At 58.4% G+C, this 20437-nt stretch overlaps 1 protein-coding gene and 1 long non-coding RNA gene across 2 annotated transcripts in view; one reads left to right on the plus strand and one right to left on the minus strand.

Moving 5' to 3' along the window:
• Positions 1-20437, minus strand: part of LOC142493975 (uncharacterized) — a 122818-nt gene that overhangs the window by 101533 nt on the left and 848 nt on the right. The window lies entirely within an intron of this gene.
• Positions 1-20437, plus strand: part of LOC142493976 (uncharacterized) — a 69655-nt gene that overhangs the window by 14657 nt on the left and 34561 nt on the right. The window lies entirely within an intron of this gene.

Below are 20437 nucleotides of genomic sequence, written 5' to 3' on the forward strand. Positions count from 1 at the left end.
AACCGCGCGCCTGTGATAGGACGACAGACCAGCGTGCTATTATAGGCACAATAAGAAGTATAGCGCACAACCAAGCGATTATATATCACCATGCATAATATTAATGGGGGGGTTTCCCATTCAATTAATGACACCTTTCTGTGTATAAATACTGGGCTTATCTCAGCATTGTGTGTTGGGAGTAAGTGGGTCACTTCTGTGGCTGGGGTTGGTATGGTTATATAGGGCTAATTACCAGCTAATTGCCAGTGAAATAAACAGCACCAGGCGTAATTTAAAAAAAATAATAATAATAATATTAACGAGGAATATTTATACAATTTCCCTGCTGTAAATCAGATTTTGTTTTCCATTTTCAGCGGGGAAGATTTATTAAAGTTGTAGGGTTACAGAGTTTGCAACATTTTGTGGTGTATTTATTGTTGTCTCCCAGCTCCTAAAAGCAAAACCAGGGAGAAAGAATTGCTCTGGATTTATCAAATGCAAAAATCCTGCAGCTTTGATTTGATTGTTCTTTGCACCAGAGTCCCCCGACTTTTACAGCTGGGCGACTTTGATAAATTGACCTGTTGGTGAGGTTGTATGCAGAGAGAAGCTGGTGAGGAGGGGGAGGATGTGGGGGAGAAGCTGGTGAGGAGGGGGAGGATGTGGGGGAGAAGCTGGTGAGGAGGGGAGGATGTGGGGGAGAAGCTGGTGAGGAGGTGAGCATGTGGGGGAGAAGCTGGTGAGGTGGGGAGCATGTGGGGGAGAAGCTGGTGAGGTGGGGAGCATGTGGGGGGAAGCTGGTTAGGAGGGGAGCATGTGCAGGAGAAGCTGGTGAGTAGGGTAGCATGTGGGAGAGAAGCAGGAAAGGAGGGGAGCATGTGGGGGGAAGCTGTGAGGATGGGAGCATGTGGGGGGAGGGGGAAGCTGGTGAGGAGAGGAACATGTGGGGGAGAAGCAGGAAAGGAGGGGAGCATGTGGGGGTGAGGTGGGGAGCATGTGGGGGAGAAGCTGGTGAGGTGGGGAGCATGTGGGAGAAAAGCTGGTGAGGAGGGGAGCCTGTGCGGGAGAAGCTGGTGAGGAGGGGAGCATGTGGGGGAAAGCTGGTGAGGTGGGGAGCATGTGGGAGAGAAGCTGGTGAGGAGGGGAGCATGTGGGAGAGAAGCAGGAAAGGAGGGGAGCATGTGGGGGGAAGCTGGTGAGGAGGGGAACATGTGGGGGAGAAGCTGGTGAGGTGGGGAGCATGTGGGGGGAAGCTGGTTAGGAGGGGAGCATGTGGGGGAGAAGCTGTTGAGGAGGGGAGCATGTGGGGGAGAAGCTTTTGAGGAGGGGAGCCTGTGCGGGAAAAGCTGGTGAGGAGGGGAGCATGTGGGGGAGAAGCTGGTGAGGAGGGGAGCCTGTGCGGGAGAAGCTGGTTAGGAGGGGAGCATGTGTGGGAGAAGCTGGTGAGGAGGGGAGCATGTGGGAGAGAAGCTGGTGAGGAGGGGAGCATGTGGGGGGAAGCTGGTGAGGTGGGGAGCATGTGGCAGAGAAGCTGGTGAGGAGGGGAGCATGTGGGAGAGAAGCAGGAAAGGAGGGAAGCATGTGGGGGGAAGCTGGTGAGGAGGGGAACATGTGTGGGAGAAGCTGGTGAGGAGGGGAGCATGTAGGGGTGAAGATGGTTAGGAGGGGATCATGTGGGGGGAGGGGGAAGCTAGTGAGGAGGGGAGCATGTGGGAGAGAAGCAGGAAAGGAGGGGAGCATGTGGGGGGAAGCTGGTGAGGAGGGGAACATGTGGGGGAGAAGCTGGTGCGGATGGGAGCATGTGTGGGAGAAGCTGGTGAGGAGGGGAGCATGTAGGGGAGAAGCTGGTGAGGAGGGGAGCATGTGGGGGAGAAGCTGGTGAGGAGGGGGGCATGTGGGGGAGAAGCTGGTGAGGAGGGGAGCATGTGGGGGAGAAGCTGGTGAGGAGGGGAGCATGTGTGGGAGAAGCTGGTGAGGAGGGGAGCATGTAGGGGAGAAGCTGGTGAGGAGGGGAGCATGTGGGGGAGAAGCTGGTGAGGAGGGGAGCATGTGGGGGAGAAGCTGGTGAGGAGGGGAGCATGTAGGGGAGAAGCTGGTGAGGAGGGGGGCATGTGGGGGAGAAGCTGGTGAGGAGGGGGGCATGTGGGGGAGAAGCTGGTGAGGAGGGGGGCATGTGGTAGAGGAGCTGGTGAGGATGGAAGCATGTGGGGAGGGAAGCAAGTAGGGGAGAAGATGGTTAGGAGGGGAGCATATGGGGTGGGGAGGGAAGCTGGTGAGGAGGGGAGTCTGTTGGGAGAAGCAGGTGAGGAGGGGATCATGTGGGAGAGAAGCTGGTGAGGAGGGGCTGCGGGACGTGAGAGCGGCGGGACGTCAGAGCGGGGGGACGTCACAGCGGGGGGACGTCAGAGCGGGGGGACGTCAGAGCGGCGGGACGTCGGAGCGGCGGGACGTCGGAGCGGGGGGACGTCGGAGCGGGCGGGACGTCAGAGCGGCGGGATGTCGGAGCGGACGGGACGTCAGAGCTGCGGGACGTCAGAGCGGCGGGACGTCAGAGCGGCGGGACGTCAGAGCGGAGGGACGTCAGAGCCGGGGGACGTCAGAGCGGCGGGACGTCAGAGCGGCGGGACGTCAGAGCGGCGGGACGTCAGAGCGGGGGGGACGTCAGAGCGGCGGGACGTCAGAGCGGCGGGACGTCAGAGCCGGGGGACGTCAGAGCGGGGGGACGTCAGAGCGGCGGGATGTCGGAGCTGGGGGACGTCAGAGCGGCGAGATGTCAGAGCGGGGGGACGTCAGAGCGGAGGGACGTCAGAGCGGCGGCAGTGCGGCGGGATGTCAGAGCGGCGGGATGTCAGAGCGGTGGGATGTCAGAGCGGCGGGATGTCAGAGCGGCGGCAGTGCGGCGGGATGTAAGAGCGGCGGGATGTCAGAGCGGCGGGATGTCAGAGCGGCGGCAATGCGGCGGGATGTCAGAGCGGCGGGATGTCAGAGCGGCGGGATGTCAGAGCGGCGGGATGTCAGAGCGGCGGCAGTGCGGTGGGATGTCAGAGCGGCGGGACGTCAGAGCGGCGGGATGTCAGAGCGGCGGCAGTGCGGCGGGATGTCAGAGCGGCGGGACGTCAGAGCGGCGGGATGTCGGAGCGGATGGGACGTCAGAGCTGCGGGACGTCAGAGCGGCGGGACGTCAGAGCGGAGGGACGTCAGAGCCGGGGGACGTCAGAGCGGCGGCAGTGCGGCGGGATGTCAGAGCGGCGGGACGTCAGAGCGGCGGGATGTCGGAGCGGATGGGACGTCAGAGCTGCGGGACGTCAGAGCGGCGGGACGTCAGAGCGGAGGGACGTCAGAGCCGGGGGACGTCAGAGCGGCGGGACGTCAGAGCGGTGGGACGTCAGAGCGGCGGGACGTCAGAGCTGCGGGACGTCAGTGCGGCGGGATGTCAGAGCGGCGGGACGTCAGAGCGGCGGGATGTCAGAGCGGCGGCAGTGCGGCGGGATGTCAGAGCGGCGGGACGTCAGAGCGGCGGGATGTCGGAGCGGATGGGACGTCAGAGCTGCGGGACGTCAGAGCGGCGGGACGTCAGAGCGGAGGGACGTCAGAGCCGGGGGACGTCAGAGCGGCGGGACGTCAGAGCGGTGGGACGTCAGAGCGGCGGGACGTCAGAGCGGGGGGACGTCAGAGCCGGGGGACGTCAGAGCGGGGGGACGTCAGAGCGGGGGGACGTCAGAGCGGCGGGATGTCGGAGCTGGGGGACGTCAGAGCGGCGAGATGTCAGAGCGGGGGGACGTCAGAGCGGAGGGACGTCAGAGCGGCGGCAGTGCGGCGGGATGTCAGAGCGGCGGGATGTCAGAGCGGCGGCAGTGCGGCGGGATGTCAGAGCGGCGGGATGTCAGATCGGCGGGATGTCAGAGCGGCGGCAGTGCGGCGGGATGTCAGAGCGGCGGGATGTCAGAGCGGCGGGACGTCAGAGCGGCGGGACGTCAGAGCGGCGGGATGTCAGAGCGGCGGGATGTCAGAGCGGCGGGATGTCAGATCGGCGGGATGTCAGAGCGGCGGCAGTGCGGCGGGATGTCAGAGCGGCGGGATGTCAGTGCGGCGGGATGTCAGAGCGGCGGGATGTCAGAGCGGCGGGATGTCAGAGCGGCGGGATGTCAGAGCGGCGGGATGTCAGAGCGGCGGGATGTCAGAGCGGCGGCAGTGCGGCGGGATGTCAGAGCGGCGGGATTTCAGAGCGGCGGGATGTCAGAGCGGCGGCAGTGCGGCGGGATGTCAGAGCGGCGGGATGTCAGAGCGGCGGGATGTCAGAGCGGCGGGATGTCAGAGCGGCGGGATTTCAGAGCGGCGGGATGTCAGAGCGGCGGCAGTGCGGCGGGATGTCAGAGCGGCGGGATGTCAGAGCGGCGGCAGTAAGGCGGGATGTCAGAGCGGCGGGATGTCAGAGCGGCGGGATGTCAGAGCGGCGAGATGTCAGAGCGGCGGCAGTAAGGCGGGATGTCAGAGCGGCGGCAGTAAGGCGGGATGTCAGAGCGGCGGCAGTGCGGCGGGATGTCAGAGCGGCGGGATGTCAGAGCGGCGGCAGTGCGGCGGGATGTCAGTGCGGCGGGATGTCAGTGCGGCGGGATGTCAGAGCGGCGAGATGTCCTGCCCAGTTCTATGCTGTAAATTGCTGCTGGGTTTTTGTTGGCCATGTTCGGCCTTGGGAAGGTAGTGTTACGCCTTTAGCTTTGCGGCTCAGTATGTGGTAACCCTGGGGGGCTCAACTGCAGTCTTCAAGCCCCCCAACAGGTCAGGTTTTCAGGATATCCAAGCTTCAGCACAGGTGGCTCAATCAGAGGCTCAGTCGAAGCCACCTGTGTTGAAGCAGGCTGAGCCAACTTTGCTGAAGCAGGGACTGATTGAGCCATCTGTGCTAAAGCAGCCTGATTGCTTCAGCACAGGTGGCTCAATCAGTTTGCTTCAGCACAGGTGGCTCAGTCTGCTTCAGCACAGGTGGCTCAATCAGTCCCTGCTTCAGCACAGGTGGCTCAATCAGAGGCTCAGACGAAGCCACCTGTTTTGAAGCAGACTGATTGAGGCACCTTGGCTGAAGCAGGGACTGATTGAGCCACCTGTGCTGAAGCAGACCGATTGAGCCACATGTGCTGAATCAGGGACCCATTGAGCCACCAGTGCTGAAGCAGGGATGACCTTGAGGACTGGTGCTGAGCACCCTTTGGCTTCATAAGGTTTGATACATGCCCACTGGCATATGTCAAAGTATGTAAAATAGACGGTTATTGTGGTTTGGGGGGGGGGTGTTATTGTGGTTTGGGGGGGGAGGGGGGGGCGGCTTGTTTCAAGGTACATTGAGGAATTCAGCAATCATGTCCCACGAGCAGCAATTGTTATACTAGCGCCGTTAGACATTACGCTTGTTCAGATAATGAAGCCGCGCACTTTTAGAAATTGCTTAATTTCACCAATATTCAGATTATTCAACCGTATTTGGTTTATCATTTATTCATTTCTTTACACAAAAGACAAACTTGAAGAACAAAAAACCTCAGTGCTGGCGGACTCTAACTGTCTGCGTGCTGGGACTCTAACTGTCTGCGTGCTGGGACTCTAACTGTCTGCGTGCTGGGACTCTAACTGTCTGCGTGCTGGGACTCTAACTGTCTGCGTGCTGGGACTCTAACTGTCTGCGTGCTGGGACTCTAACTGTCTGCGTGCTGGGACTCTAACTGTCTGCGTGCTGGGACTCTAACTGTCTGCGTGCTGGGACTCTAACTGTCTGCGTGCTGGGACTCTAACTGTCTGCGTGCTGGGACTCTAACTGTCTGCGTGCTGGGACTCTAACTGTCTGCGTGCTGGGACTCTAACTGTCTGCGTGCTGGGACTCTAACTGTCTGCGTGCTGGGACTCTAACTGTCTGCGTGCTGGGACTCTAACTGTCTGCGTGCTGGGACTCTAACTGTCTGCGTGCTGGGACTCTAACTGTCTGCGTGCTGGGACTCTAACTGTCTGCGTGCTGGCGGACTCTAACTGTCTGCGTGCTGGCGGACTCTAACTGTCTGCGTGCTGGCGGACTCTAACTGTCTGCGTGCTGGGACTCTAACTGTCTGCGTGCTGGGACTCTTACTGGCTGCGTGCTGGCTGACTCTAACTGGCTGCGTGCTAGCTGACTAACTGGCTGCGTGCTGGAGGATTTTAACTGTCTGCATGCTGGCGGACTCTAACTGTCTGCGTGCTGGCGGACTCTAACTGTCTGCGTGCTGGGACTAACTGGCTGCGTGCTGGCGGATTCTAACTGTCTGTGTGCTGGCGGATTCTAACTGTCTGCGTGCTGGCGGACTCTTACTGTCTGCGTGCTGGCAGACTGTAACTGTCTGCGTGCTGGCGGACTCTGGCTGCGTGCTGGCGGACACTAACTGGCTGTGTACTTGCGGACTCTTTCTGGTTGCTGGTGGGTTCTAACTGTCGGCATGCTGGCAGCATTTACCTGTCTGCGTTCTGGCAGACACTAACTGTCTGTGTGCTGGAGTACTCTAACTGTCTGCGTGCTGGCGGACTCTAACTGTCTGCGTGCTGGGACTCTAACTGTCTGCGTGCTGGCGGACTCTAAGTGTCTGCGTGCTGGGACTCTAACTGTCTGCGTGCTGGGACTCTAACTGTCTGCGTGCTGGGACTCTAACTGTCTGCGTGCTGGGACTCTTACTGGCTGCGTGCTGGCGTACTCTAACTGTCTGCGTGCTGGGACTCTAACTGTCTGCGTGCTGGGACTCTAACTGGCTGCGTGCTAGCTGACTAACTGGCTGCGTGCTGGAGGATTTTAACTGTCTGCATGCTGGCGGACTCTAACTGTCTGCGTGCTGGCGGACTCTAACTGTCTGCGTGCTGGCGGACTCTAACTGTCTGGGTGCTGGGACTCTAACTGTCTGCGTGCTGGTGGACTGTAACTGTCTGCGTGCTGGCAGACTCTAACTGTCTGCGTGCTGGCGGACTCTGTCTGCGTGCTGGCGGACTCTGTCTGCGTGCTGGCGGACTCTGTCTGCGTGCTGGCGGACTCTGTCTGCGTGCTGGCGGACTCTGTCTGCGTGCTGGCGGACTCTGTCTGCGTGCTGGCGGACTCTAACTGTCTGCGTGCTGGCGGACTCTGTCTGCGTGCTGGCGGACTCTTACTGGCTGCGTGCTGGCGGACACTAACTGGCTGTGTACTTGCGGACTCTTTCTGGTTGCTGGTGGGTTCTAACTGTCTGCATGCTGGCAGCATTTAACTGTCTGCGTTCTGGCAGACACTAACTGTCTGTGTGCTGGAGTACTCTAACTGTCTGCGTGCTGGCGGACTCTAACTGTCTGTGTGCTGGCGGACTCTAACTGTCTGCGTGCTGGCGGACTCTAACTGTCTGCGTGCTGGCGGACTCTAACTGGCTGCGTGCTGGCGGACTCTTACTGGCTGCGTGCTGGCTGACTAACTGGCTGCGTGCTGGCTGACTCTAACTGGCTGCGTGCTGGCGGACTCTAACTGGCTGCGTGCTGGAGGACTTTAACTGGCTGCGTGCTGGAGGACTTTAACTGGCTGCGTGCTGGCGGACACTAACTGGCTGTGTAGTTGCGGACTCTTTCTGGTTGCTGGTGGGTTCTAACTGTCTGCATGCTGGCAGCATTTAACTGTCTGCGTGCTGGCGGACTCTAACTGTCTGGGTGCTGGGACTCTAACTGTCTGCGTGCTGGTGGACTGTAACTGTCTGCGTGCTGGCAGACTGTAACTGTCTGCGTGCTGGCAGACTGTAACTGTCTGCGTGCTGGCGGACTCTGTCTGCGTGCTGGCGGACTCTGTCTGCGTGCTGGCGGACTCTAACTGTCTGCGTGCTGGCGGACACTAACTGGCTGTGTACTTGCGGACTCTTTCTGGTTGCTGGTGGGTTCTAACTGTCTGCATTCTGGCAGACACTAACTGTCTGTGTGCTGGAGGACTCTAACTGTCTGCGTGCTGGCGGACTCTTACTGGCTGCGTGCTGGCTGACTAACTGGCTGCGTGCTGGCGGACTCTTACTGGCTGTGTACTTGCGGACTCTTTCTGGTTGCTGGTGGGTTCTAACTGTCTGCATGCTGGCAGCATTTAACTGTCTGCGTTCTGGCAGACACTAACTGTCTGCGTGCTGGCGGACTCTAACGGTCTGTGTGCTGGCGGACTCTAACTGGCTGCGTGCTGGCGGACTCTAACTGGCTGCGTGCTGGCGGACTCTTACTGGCTGCGTGCTGGCTGACTCTAACTGGCTGCGTGCTGGCTGACTCTAACTTGCTGCGTGCTGGCGGACTTTAACTGGCTGCGTGCTGGCGGACTTTAACTGGCTGCGTGCTGGAGGACTTTAACTGGCTGCGTGCTAGAGGACTTTAACTGTCTGCGTGCTGGCGGACTCTAACTGGCTGCGTGCTGGCGGACTCTAACTGTCTGCGTGCTGGCGGACTCTGTCTGCGTGCTGGCAGCATTTAACTGTCTGCGTTCTGGCAGACACTAACTGTCTGTGTGCTGGCGGACTCTAACTGGCTGCGTGCTGGCGGACTCTTACTGGCTGCGTGCTGGCTGACTCTAACTGGCTGCGTGCTGGCTGACTCTAACTTGCTGCGTGCTGGCGGACTCTAACTGGCTGCGTGCTGGCGGACTCTAACTGGCTGCGTGCTGGCGGACTCTTACTGGCTGCGTGCTGGCTGACTCTAACTGGCTGCGTGCTGGCTGACTCTAACTTGCTGCGTGCTGGCGGACTTTAACTGGCTGCGTGCTGGAGGACTTTAACTGGCTGCGTGCTGGCGGACTCTAACTGGCTGCATGCTGGCGGACTCTGTCTGCATGCTGGCAGACTCTTACTGGCTGCGTGCTGGCGGACACTAACTGGCTGTGTACTTGCGGACTCTTTCTGGTTGCTGGTGGGTTCTAACTGTCTGCGTGCTGGCGGACTCTAACTGTCTGCGTTCTGGCAGACACTAACTGTCTGTGTGCTGGAGTACTCTAACTGTCTGCGTGCTGGCGGACTCTAACTGTCTGTGTGCTGGCGGACTCTAACTGGCTGCGTGCTGGCGGACTCTTACTGGCTGCGTGCTGGCTGACTCTAACTGGCTGCGTGCTGGCTGACTCTAACTGGCTGCGTGCTGGCGGACTCTAACTGGCTGCGTGCTGGAGGACTTTAACTGGCTGCGTGCTGGAGTACTTTAACTGGCTGCGTGCTAGAGGACTTTAACTGTCTGTGTGCTGGCGGACTCTAACTGGCTGCGTGCTGGCGGACTTTAACTGGCTGCGTGCTGGAGTACTTTAACTGTCTGTGTGCTGGCGGACTTTAACTGGCTGCGTACTGGAGGACTTTAACTGGCTGCGTGCTGGAGGACTTTAACTGTCTGCATGCTGGCAGCATTTAACTGTCTGCGTTCTGGCAGACACTAACTGTCTGTGTGCTGGAGTACTCTAACTGTCTGCGTGCTGGCGGACTCTAACTGTCTGTGTGCTGGCGGACTCTAACTGGCTGCGTGCTGGCGGACTCTTACTGGCTGCGTGCTGGCTGACTCTAACTGGCTGCGTGCTGGCTGACTCTAACTGGCTGCGTGCTGGCGGACTCTAACTGGCTGCGTGCTGGAGGACTTTAACTGGCTGCGTGCTGGAGTACTTTAACTGGCTGCGTGCTAGAGGACTTTAACTGTCTGTGTGCTGGCGGACTCTAACTGGCTGCGTGCTGGCGGACTTTAACTGGCTGCGTGCTGGAGTACTTTAACTGTCTGTGTGCTGGCGGACTTTAACTGGCTGCGTACTGGAGGACTTTAACTGGCTGCGTGCTGGAGGACTTTAACTGTCTGCATGCTGGCGGACTCTAACTGGCTGCGTGCTGGCGGACTCTAACTGTCTGCGTGCTGGAGGACTCTAACTGGCTGCGTGCTGGAGGACTCTTACTGTCTGCGTGCTGGCGGACTCTAACTGTCTGCGTGCTGGCGGACTCTAACTGTCTGCGTGCTGGCGGATTATAACTGTCTGCGTGCTGGCGGACTCTTACTGGCTGCGTGCTGGAGGACTTTAACTGGCTGCATGCTGGCGGACTTTAACTGTCTGCGGGCTGGCGGACTCTAACTGTCTGCGTGCTGGCGGACTCTAACTGTCTGCGTGCTGGCGGACTCTAACTGTCTGCGTGCTGGCGGATTATAACTGTCTGCGTGCTGGCGGACTCTTACTGTCTGCGTGCTGGCTGACTCTAACTGGCTGCGTGCTGGAGGACTTTAACTGGCTGCGTGCTGGAGGACTTTAACTGGCTGCGTGCTGGAGGACTTTAACTGTCTGCGTGCTGGAGGACTTTAACTGTCAGCGTGCTGGCGGACTCTTACTGTCTGCGTGCTGGCGGACTCTTACTGTCTGCGTGCTGGCGGACTCTAACTGTCTGTGTGCTGGCGGACTCTTACTGTCTGTGTGCTGGCGGACTCTAACTGTCTGTGTGCTGGCGGACTCTAACTGGCTGCGTGCTGGCTGACTCTTACTGTCTGCGTGCTGGCGGACTCTAACTGTCTGTGTGCTGGCGGACTCTAACTGTCTGTGTGCTGGCGGACTCTAACTGGCTGTGTGCTGGCTGACTCTAACTGGCTGCGTGCTGGCTGACTCTAACTGGCTGCGTGCTGGCTGACTCTAACTGGCTGCGTGCTGGCTGACTCTAACTGGCTGCGTGCTGGCTGACTCTAACTGGCTGCGTGCTGGCTGACTCTAACTGTCTGCGTGCTGGCTGACTCTAACTGGCTGCGTGCTGGCTGACTCTAACTGGCTGCGTGCTGGCTGACTCTAACTGGCTGCATGCTGGCTGACTCTAACTGGCTGCGTGCTGGCTGACTCTAACTGTCTGCGTGCTGGCAGACTCTTACTGGCTGCGTGCTGGCTGACTCTAACTGGCTGCGTGCTGGAGGACTTTAACTGGCTGCGTGCTGGAGGACTTTAACTGGCTGCGTGCTGGAGGACTTTAACTGTCTGCGTGCTGGAGGACTTTAACTGTCTGCGTGCTGGCGGACTCTTACTGTCTGCGTGCTGGCGGACTCTTACTGTCTGCGTGCTGGCAGACTGTAACTGTCTGCGTGCTGGCAGACTGTAACTGTCTGCGTGCTGGCGGACTCTGTCTGCGTGCTGGCGGACACTAACTGGCTGTGTACTTGCGGACTCGTTCTGGTTGCTGGTGGGTTCTAACTGTCTGCATGCTGGCAGCATTTAACTGTCTGCGTTCTGGCAGACACTAACTGTCTGTGTGCTGGCGGACTCTAACTGGCTGCGTGCTGGCAGACTCTAACTGGCTGCATGCTGGCGGACTCTAACTGTCTGTGTGCTGGCGGACTCTTACTGGCTGTGTGCTGGCTGACTCTAACTGGCTGCGTGCTGGCTGACTCTAACTGGCTACGTGCTGGCGGACTTTAACTGGCTGCGTGCTGGAGGACTTTAACTGTCTGCGTGCTGGAGGACTCTTACTGTCTGCGTGCTGGAGGACTTTAACTGTCTGCGTGCTGGGACTTTAACTGTCTGCGTGCTGGAGGACTTTAACTGTCTGTGTGCTGGCGGACTCTTACTGGCTGCGTGCTGGCGGACTCTTACTGTCTGCGTGCTGGAGGACTTTAACTGTCTGCGTGCTGGCGGACTCTTACTGTCTGCGTGCTGGTGGACTCTAACTGTCTGCGTGCTGGCGGACTCTTACTGGCTGCGTGCTGGTGGACTCTAACTGTCTGCGTGCTGGCAGACTCTTACTGGCTGCGTGCTGGAGGACTCTTACTGTCTGCGTGCTGGAGGACTTTAACTGGCTGCGTGCTGGCGGACTCTAACTGGCTGCGTGCTGGCGGACTCTAACTGTCTGCGTGCTGGCGGACTCTAACTGTCTGCGCGCTGGCGGACTCTAACTGTCTGCGTGCTGGCGGACTCTAACTGTCTGTGTGCTGGCGGACTCTAACTGGCTGCGTGCTGGCTGACTCTAACTGTCTGCGTGCTGGCTGACTCTAACTGTCTGCGTGCTGGCGGATTATAACTGTCTGAGCGCTGGTGGACTCTAACTGTCTGCCTGCTGGCGGACTCTAACTGTCTGCGTGCTGGAGGACTCTAACTGTCTGCGTGCTGGCGGACTCTAACTGGCTGCGTGCTGGCGGACTCTTACTGGCTGCGTGCTGGCTGACTCTAACTGGCTGCGTGCTGGCTGACTCTAACTGGCTGCGTGCTGGCGGACTCTAACTGGCTGCGTGCTGGAGGACTTTAACTGGCTGCGTGCTGGAGTACTTTAACTGGCTGCGTGCTAGAGGACTTTAACTGTCTGTGTGCTGGCGGACTCTAACTGGCTGCGTGCTGGCGGACTTTAACTGGCTGCGTGCTGGAGTACTTTAACTGTCTGTGTGCTGGCGGACTTTAACTGGCTGCGTGCTGGAGGACTTTAACTGGCTGCGTGCTGGAGGACTTTAACTGTCTGCATGCTGGCGGACTCTAACTGGCTGCGTGCTGGCGGACTCTAACTGTCTGCGTGCTGGAGGACTCTAACTGGCTGCGTGCTGGAGGACTCTTACTGTCTGCGTGCTGGCGGACTCTAACTGTCTGCGTGCTGGCGGACTCTAACTGTCTGCGTGCTGGCGGATTATAACTGTCTGCGTGCTGGCGGACTCTTACTGGCTGCGTGCTGGAGGACTTTAACTGGCTGCATGCTGGCGGACTTTAACTGTCTGCGTGCTGGCGGACTCTAACTGTCTGCGTGCTGGCGGACTCTAACTGTCTGCGTGCTGGCGGACTCTAACTGTCTGCGTGCTGGCGGATTATAACTGTCTGCGTGCTGGCGGACTCTTACTGTCTGCGTGCTGGCTGACTCTAACTGGCTGCGTGCTGGAGGACTTTAACTGGCTGCGTGCTGGAGGACTTTAACTGGCTGCGTGCTGGAGGACTTTAACTGTCTGCGTGCTGGAGGACTTTAACTGTCAGCGTGCTGGCGGACTCTTACTGTCTGCGTGCTGGCGGACTCTTACTGTCTGCGTGCTGGCGGACTCTTACTGTCTGCGTGCTGGCGGACTCTAACTGTCTGTGTGCTGGCGGACTCTAACTGGCTGCGTGCTGGCTGACTCTTACTGTCTGCGTGCTGGCGGACTCTAACTGTCTGCGTGCTGGCGGACTCTAACTGGCTGTGTGCTGGCTGACTCTAACTGGCTGCGTGCTGGCTGACTCTAACTGGCTGCGTGCTGGCTGACTCTAACTGGCTGCGTGCTGGCTGACTCTAACTGGCTGCGTGCTGGCTGACTCTAACTGGCTGCGTGCTGGCTGACTCTAACTGGCTGCGTGCTGGCTGACTCTAACTGGCTGCGTGCTGGCTGACTCTAACTGGCTGCGTGCTGGCTGACTCTAACTGGCTGCGTGCTGGCGGACTCTAACTGTCTGTGTGCTGGCGGACTCTAACTGGCTGCGTGCTGGCTGACTCTTACTGTATGCGTGCTGGCGGACTCTAACTGTCTGCGTGCTGGCGGACTCTAACTGGCTGCGTGCTGGCTGACTCTAACTGGCTGCGTGCTGGCTGACTCTAACTGGCTGCGTGCTGGCTGACTCTAACTGGCTGCGTGCTGGCTGACTCTAACTGGCTGCGTGCTGGCTGACTCTAACTGGCTGCGTGCTGGCTGACTCTAACTGGCTGCGTGCTGGCTGACTCTAACTGGCTGCGTGCTGGCTGACTCTAACTGGCTGCTTGCTGGCTGACTCTAACTGGCTGCGTGCTGGCTGACTCTAACTGGCTGCGTGCTGGCTGACTCTAACTGGCTGCGTGCTGGCTGACTCTAACTGTCTGCGTGCTGGCAGACTCTTACTGGCTGCGTGCTGGCTGACTCTAACTGGCTGCGTGCTGGAGGACTTTAACTGGCTGCGTGCTGGAGGACTTTAACTGTCTGCGTGCTGGAGGACTTTAACTGTCTGCGTGCTGGCGGACTCTTACTGTCTGCGTGCTGGCGGACTCTTACTGTCTGCGTGCTGGCAGACTGTAACTGTCTGCGTGCTGGCGGACTCTGTCTGCGTGCTGGCGGACACTAACTGGCTGTGTACTTGCGGACTCGTTCTGGTTGCTGGTGGGTTCTAACTGTCTGCATGCTGGCAGCATTTAACTGTCTGCGTTCTGGCAGACACTAACTGTCTGTGTGCTGGCGGACTCTTACTGGCTGCGTGCTGGCAGACTCTAACTGGCTGCATGCTGGCGGACTCTAACTGTCTGTGTGCTGGCGGACTCTTACTGGCTGTGTGCTGGCTGACTCTAACTGGCTGCGTGCTGGCTGACTCTAACTGGCTACGTGCTGGCGGACTTTAACTGGCTGCGTGCTGGAGGACTTTAACTGTCTGCGTGCTGGAGGACTCTTACTGTCTGCGTGCTGGAGGACTTTAACTGTCTGCGTGCTGGGACTTTAACTGTCTGCGTGCTGGAGGACTTTAACTGTCTGCGTGCTGGCGGACTCTTACTGGCTGCGTGCTGGCGGACTCTTACTGTCTGCGTGCTGGAGGACTTTAACTGTCTGCGTGCTGGCGGACTCTTACTGTCTGCGTGCTGGTGGACTCTAACTGTCTGCGTGCTGGCGGACTCTTACTGGCTGCGTGCTGGTGGACTCTAACTGTCTGCGTGCTGGCAGACTCTTACTGGCTGCGTGCTGGAGGACTCTTACTGTCTGCGTGCTGGAGGACTTTAACTGGCTGCGTGCTGGCGGACTCTAACTGGCTGCGTGCTGGCGGACTCTAACTGTCTGCGTGCTGGCGGACTCTAACTGTCTGCATGCTGGCGGACTCTAACTGTCTGCGTGCTGGCGGACTCTAACTGTCTGTGTGCTGGCGGACTCTAACTGGCTGCGTGCTGGCTGACTCTAACTGTCTGCGTGCTGGCGGATTATAACTGTCTGCGTGCTGGCGGATTATAACTGTCTGAGTGCTGGTGGACTCTAACTGTCTGCCTGCTGGCGGACTCTAACTGTCTGCGTGCTGGCGGACTCTAACTGTCTGCGTGCTGGCGGACTCTAACTGTCTGCATGCTGGAGGACTCTAACTGTCTGCGTGCTGGCGGACTCTAACTGTCTGCGTGCTGGCGGATTATAACTGTCTGCATGCTGGCGGACTCTTACTGGCTGCGTGCTGGCGGACTCTTACTGGCTGCGTGCTGGAGGACTCTAACTGGCTGCGTGCTGGCTGACTCTAACTGGCTGCGTGCTGGCTGACTCTAACTGGCTGCGTGCTGGCTGACTCTAACTGGCTGCGTGCTGGCTGACTCTAACTGGCTGCTTTCTGGCTGACTCTAACTGGCTGCGTGCTGGCTGACTCTAACTGGCTGCGTGCTGGCTGACTCTAACTGGCTGCGTGCTGGCTGACTCTAACTGGCTGCGTGCTGGCTGACTCTAAATGGCTGCGTGCTGGCTGACTCTAACTGTCTGCATGCTGGCGGATTCTTACTGGCTGCGTGCTGGAGGACTCTAACTGGCTGCGTGCTGGAGGACTTTAGTTGGCTGCGTGCTGGAGGACTCTGCGTGCTGGCGGACTCTAACTGTCTGTGTACTTGTGGACTCTTTCTGGTTGCTGGTGGGTTCTAACTGGCTGCATGCTGGCAGCATTTAACTGTCTGCGTTCTGGCAGACACTAACTGTCTGTGTGCTGGCGGACTCTAACTGGCTGCGTGCTGGCAGACTCTAACTGGCTGCGTGCTGGCGGACTCTTACTGGCTGCGTGCTGGCTGACTCTAACTGGCTGACTAACTGGCTGCGTGCTGGCGGACTTTAACTGGCTGCGTGCTGGAGGACTTTAACTGGCTGCGTGCTGGCGGACTTTAACTGGCTGCGTGCTGGAGGACTTTAACTGTCTGCGTGCTGGCTGACTAACTGGCTGCGTGCTGGAGGACTGTAACTGTCTGGGTGCTGGCGGACTCTAACTGTCTGCGTGCTGGCGGACTCTAACTGTCTGCGTGCTGGGACTCTAACTCTCTGCGTGCTGGCGGACTCTAAATGTCTGCGTGCTGGCGGACTCTAACTGTCTGCGTGCTGGCGGACTCTAACTGTCTGCGTGCTGGCGGACTCTAACTGTCTGCGTGCTGGCGGACTCTAACTGTCTGCGTGCTGGCGGATTATAACTGTCTGCGTGCTGGCGGACTCTAACTGTCTGCGTGCTGGCGGACTCTAACTGGCTGCGTGCTGGCGGACTCTAACTGGCTGCGTGCTGGCGGACTCTAATGGTCTGCGTGCTTTTCTGGTGGTCACTGAACGTTGAGCGGAACGGCAGTATTCGGCCATATGATGTTCAGTAAATGTGGTGCCTTTTGTACTTGTTTTCTGAGGGAGCTCTTGTGCTCTGCTCAAGGATGTCGTTTCTCTACCTATTTTATATCTAAAGTCCTCTCCCGCATTAAACCTTTTTCACTGACTGCCCCACACCTCTGGAATGCCCTGCCCCTCAGTACCCAACTAGCACCCTCTCTATCCACCTTTAAGACCCACCATAAAACACAGCTGCTTAAAGAAGCATATGAGTAAGTCCGTGGTACTTTGTACCTCAGACATAAAGCTTGGCCCCCTGCAGACGCACTTACCAGAACTCCCTCCTACTGTCTCTGTACGTTCTCCCTACCTACCAATTAGACTGTAAGCTCCTCGGGGCAGGGACTCCTCTTCCTTAATGTTACTTTTATGTCTGAAGCACTTATTCCTATGCTCTGTTATTTATATTATGTGTTTTTTGAAGTGAAACTTCCTTAGTGGCACCTCATTCGTGATGGGGCAAAAAAGAATTGTGGAGACAGAAATGAAACGGATGTGACGTCAGTGCTGGCAGTTGAGGCCGGGCTGTGTTCTGGCTCAGCCCGACCCCAACACTGACATCACACCCGCTCCACAAATCAGATGCGGCGGTATCGCCGCCGGCGCCGCTCCTAACGGCCGCTGCTCCCCCCACATGGCCGATGACATATGCGGCGTCGGCGATAGACGCTGGCGCCGCTCCTAACGGCCGCCATTCCCCCCGCACATCCGCTGCCAAGCCGCGCATGCTCAGTAATCATGGGGACTGGAGGAAAGCCACGCATGCGCAGAAGCGGTTGGCAGCGGCGCCGTTCCCCGCCCGCTGCCGCGGCTGTTGACATGTGTCCCCGTCTGCTGCCCAGGACAGCAGAGACCGCCCGACCGGGACAGCCCCCCACCCACCCTTTCCTTACCCGAATGGGACCTCCCTCACAGCCCACACATGGGCCCGCCTAACTTCCACTACCGCTGCCATGCCGCGCATGCGCAGAAGCGGCTGGCAGCGGCGCCATTCAGCCCTCCATTGACGCGGGCGTTTGCGGGCCCCCCAGGAAGCGGTGGTACAAAAACCCGGGCGCAACCCGTGCGGACCCCCCCGGACCCCCCACACACTGATGGACCCCCCCGGACCCCACACACAGTGACGGACCCCCCCACACACTGACTGACCCCCCCACACACTGACTGACCCCCCCCGGACCCCCCCACACACTGACAGACCCCCCCAGACCCCCACACACACTGACTGACCCCCCAGACCCCCACACACACTGACTGACTCCCCCAGACCCCCACACATACTGACTAACCACCCCAGACCCCCACACACTGACTGACCCCCCAGAGACCCACACACACTGACTGACCCCCCCAGACCCCCACACACACTGACTGACCCCCCCAGACCCCCACACACACTGACTGACCCCCCCAGACCCCCAAACACACTGACTGACCACCCCAGACCCCCACACACACTGACTGACCCCCCAGAGACCCACACACACTGACTGAACCCCCCAGACCCCCACACACACTGACTGACCCCCCCAGACCCCCACACACACTGACTGACCCCCCAGACCCCCACACACACTGACTGACCCCCCCAGACCCCCACACACACTGACTGACCACCCCAGACCCCCACACACACTGACTGAACCCCCCAGACCCCCACACACACTGACTGAACCCCCCAGACCCCCACACACACTGACTGAACCCCCCAGACCCCCACACACACTGACAGACCCCCACACACACTGCCTGACCCCCCCAGACCCCCACACACACTGCCTGACCCCCCCAGACCCCCACACACACTGCCTGACCCCCCCAGACCCCCACACACACTGACCCCCCAGAGCCCCACACACACTGACTGACCCCCCCAGTCCCTCACACACTGACCCCCCCAGACCCCCACACACACTCACAGTCACACGCACACTCAGTCACACACACACGCACACTCACAGTCACACGTACACTCAGTCACACTCAGTCACACGCACACTCAGTCACACTCACAGTCACACGCACACGCATAGTCACACGCACACGCTCAGTCACACGCACACGCTCAGTCACACGCACACTCAGTCACACGCACACTCTGTCACACGCGCACTCTCAGTCACACGCGCACTCTCAGTCACACGCGCACTCTCAGTCACACGCGCACTCTCAGTCACACGCGCACTCTCAGTCACACGCGCACTCTCAGTCACACGCGCACTCTCAGTCACACGCGCACTCTCAGTCACACGCACACTCTCAGTCACACGCACACTATCAGTCACACGCACACTATCAGTCACACGCACACTATCAGTCACACTCTCACGCACACTCTCAGTCACACGCACACTATCAGTCACACTCTCACGCACACTCTCAGTCACACGCACACTCAGTCACATGCACACTGTCACACGCGGAATTCACACTGCCTGACCCCCCCAGACCCCCACACACACTGACCCCCCCAGAGCCCCACACACACTGACTGACCCCCCCAGACCCCACACACTGACCCCCCCAGACCCCCACACACAGTCACACGCACACTCAGTCACACACACTCAGTCACACTCACACGCACACTCACAGTCACACGTACACTTAGTCACACGCACACTCAGTCACACGCAGACTCTCAGTCACACGCACACTCTCAGTCACACGCACACTCTCAGTCACACGCACACTCTCAGTCACACGCACACTCTCAGTCACACGCACACTCTCAGTCACACGCACACTCTCAGTCACACGCACACCGTCACACGCGGAATTCACACTTAGTGCAAATAGCTAATACAGGGGATGTGTGCCGAGCACGCGCATTCTAAGTCAAATTTATTTGCGTTTTGTCATTGAGATTGTATTTTGATTTTTAATTAAAACATCACCAATACAAATACAATTTCTGTGACAAAAGTCAAAGAAGTTTCACTTACTATGCGCGTGCTCAGCACACACAGCTTTTTTTTTTTATATGATTGTCACGTATATTGCTGCTGTGATGGTGCTATTTAAATAAAGCTATACATACATACATACACACACACACACACACACACACACACACATACATACATACATACATACACACACACACACATACATACATACATACATACATACATACTATAGGACCCTCCTTTTCCCCGCGCTTTACTGTGGTGACATCACGAGGAGCGATCACATGGTAGCAACTCGCCAGCGGGGGTCAAGGGTAACGAGTTGCCTGGTAAATCAGCACCGTCACTGAAAGTCAACTGGTGGTAGACACTCTCCTTGTATCGGCCCTGGTTTCATGTTCTCAGTGTTAAGTATGTGTCATTGCAGACTCTCTGACCATCCTGCTCCACCCCGCTGAGTGTGTCCTGGTGCAGCTGGGTGTGAGGGAGGGTGAGGGAGAGTGAGGGAGAGTGTGAGAGTGTGAGAGAGGGTGTGAGAGCGTGTGAGGGAGAGTGTGAGAGTGTGAGAGAGGGTGTGAGTGAGAGAGTGTGAGAGAGAGTGTGAGAGAGGGTGAGACAGATTGTGAGAGGGGGTGAGGGGGTGCGAGAGGGGGTGAGAGAGTGTGAGAGGGAGAGTGTGAGAGAGGGTGTGAGAGGGGGTGTGAGAGAGTGAGAGAGGGTGTGAGAGGGGGTGTGAGAGAGTGAGAGAGGGTGTGAGAGAGTGTGAGAGAGTGAGAGAGGGTGTGAGAGTGAGAGAGGGTGTGAGAGACTGTGAGAGGGAGAGTGAGAGAGGGTGAAAGAGAGTGTGTGAGAGGGGGTGAGGGGGTGCGAGAGGGGGTGAGAGAGTGTGAGAGGGAGAGTGTGAGAGAGGGTGTGAGAGGGGGTGTGAGAGAGTGAGAGAGGGTGTGAGAGGGGGTGTGAGAGAGTGAGAGAGGGTGTGAGAGAGTGTGAGAGAGTGAGAGAGGGTGTGAGAGGGGGTGTGAGAGTGAGAGAGGGTGTGAGAGAGTGTGAGAGGGAGAGTGTGAGAGAGGGTGTGTGAGAGGGTGTGAGAGTGTGTGAGAGGGTGTGAGAGGGTGTGAGAGGGTGTGTGAGAGGGGGTGAGAGGGGGTGAGAGTGTGTCTGCCACATCTGCCTGACTTTGAATGTAGCCAGGTGAGTGGTATCTTACATTTAGAACTGGTACAATAAACTAAATAGTTACTCATTGAAGATTTCCTAGTGGTTACACGGTA

Source organism: Ascaphus truei, chromosome 4, assembly GCF_040206685.1.
Source record: "Ascaphus truei isolate aAscTru1 chromosome 4, aAscTru1.hap1, whole genome shotgun sequence".
Taxonomy (NCBI): domain Eukaryota; kingdom Metazoa; phylum Chordata; class Amphibia; order Anura; family Ascaphidae; genus Ascaphus; species Ascaphus truei.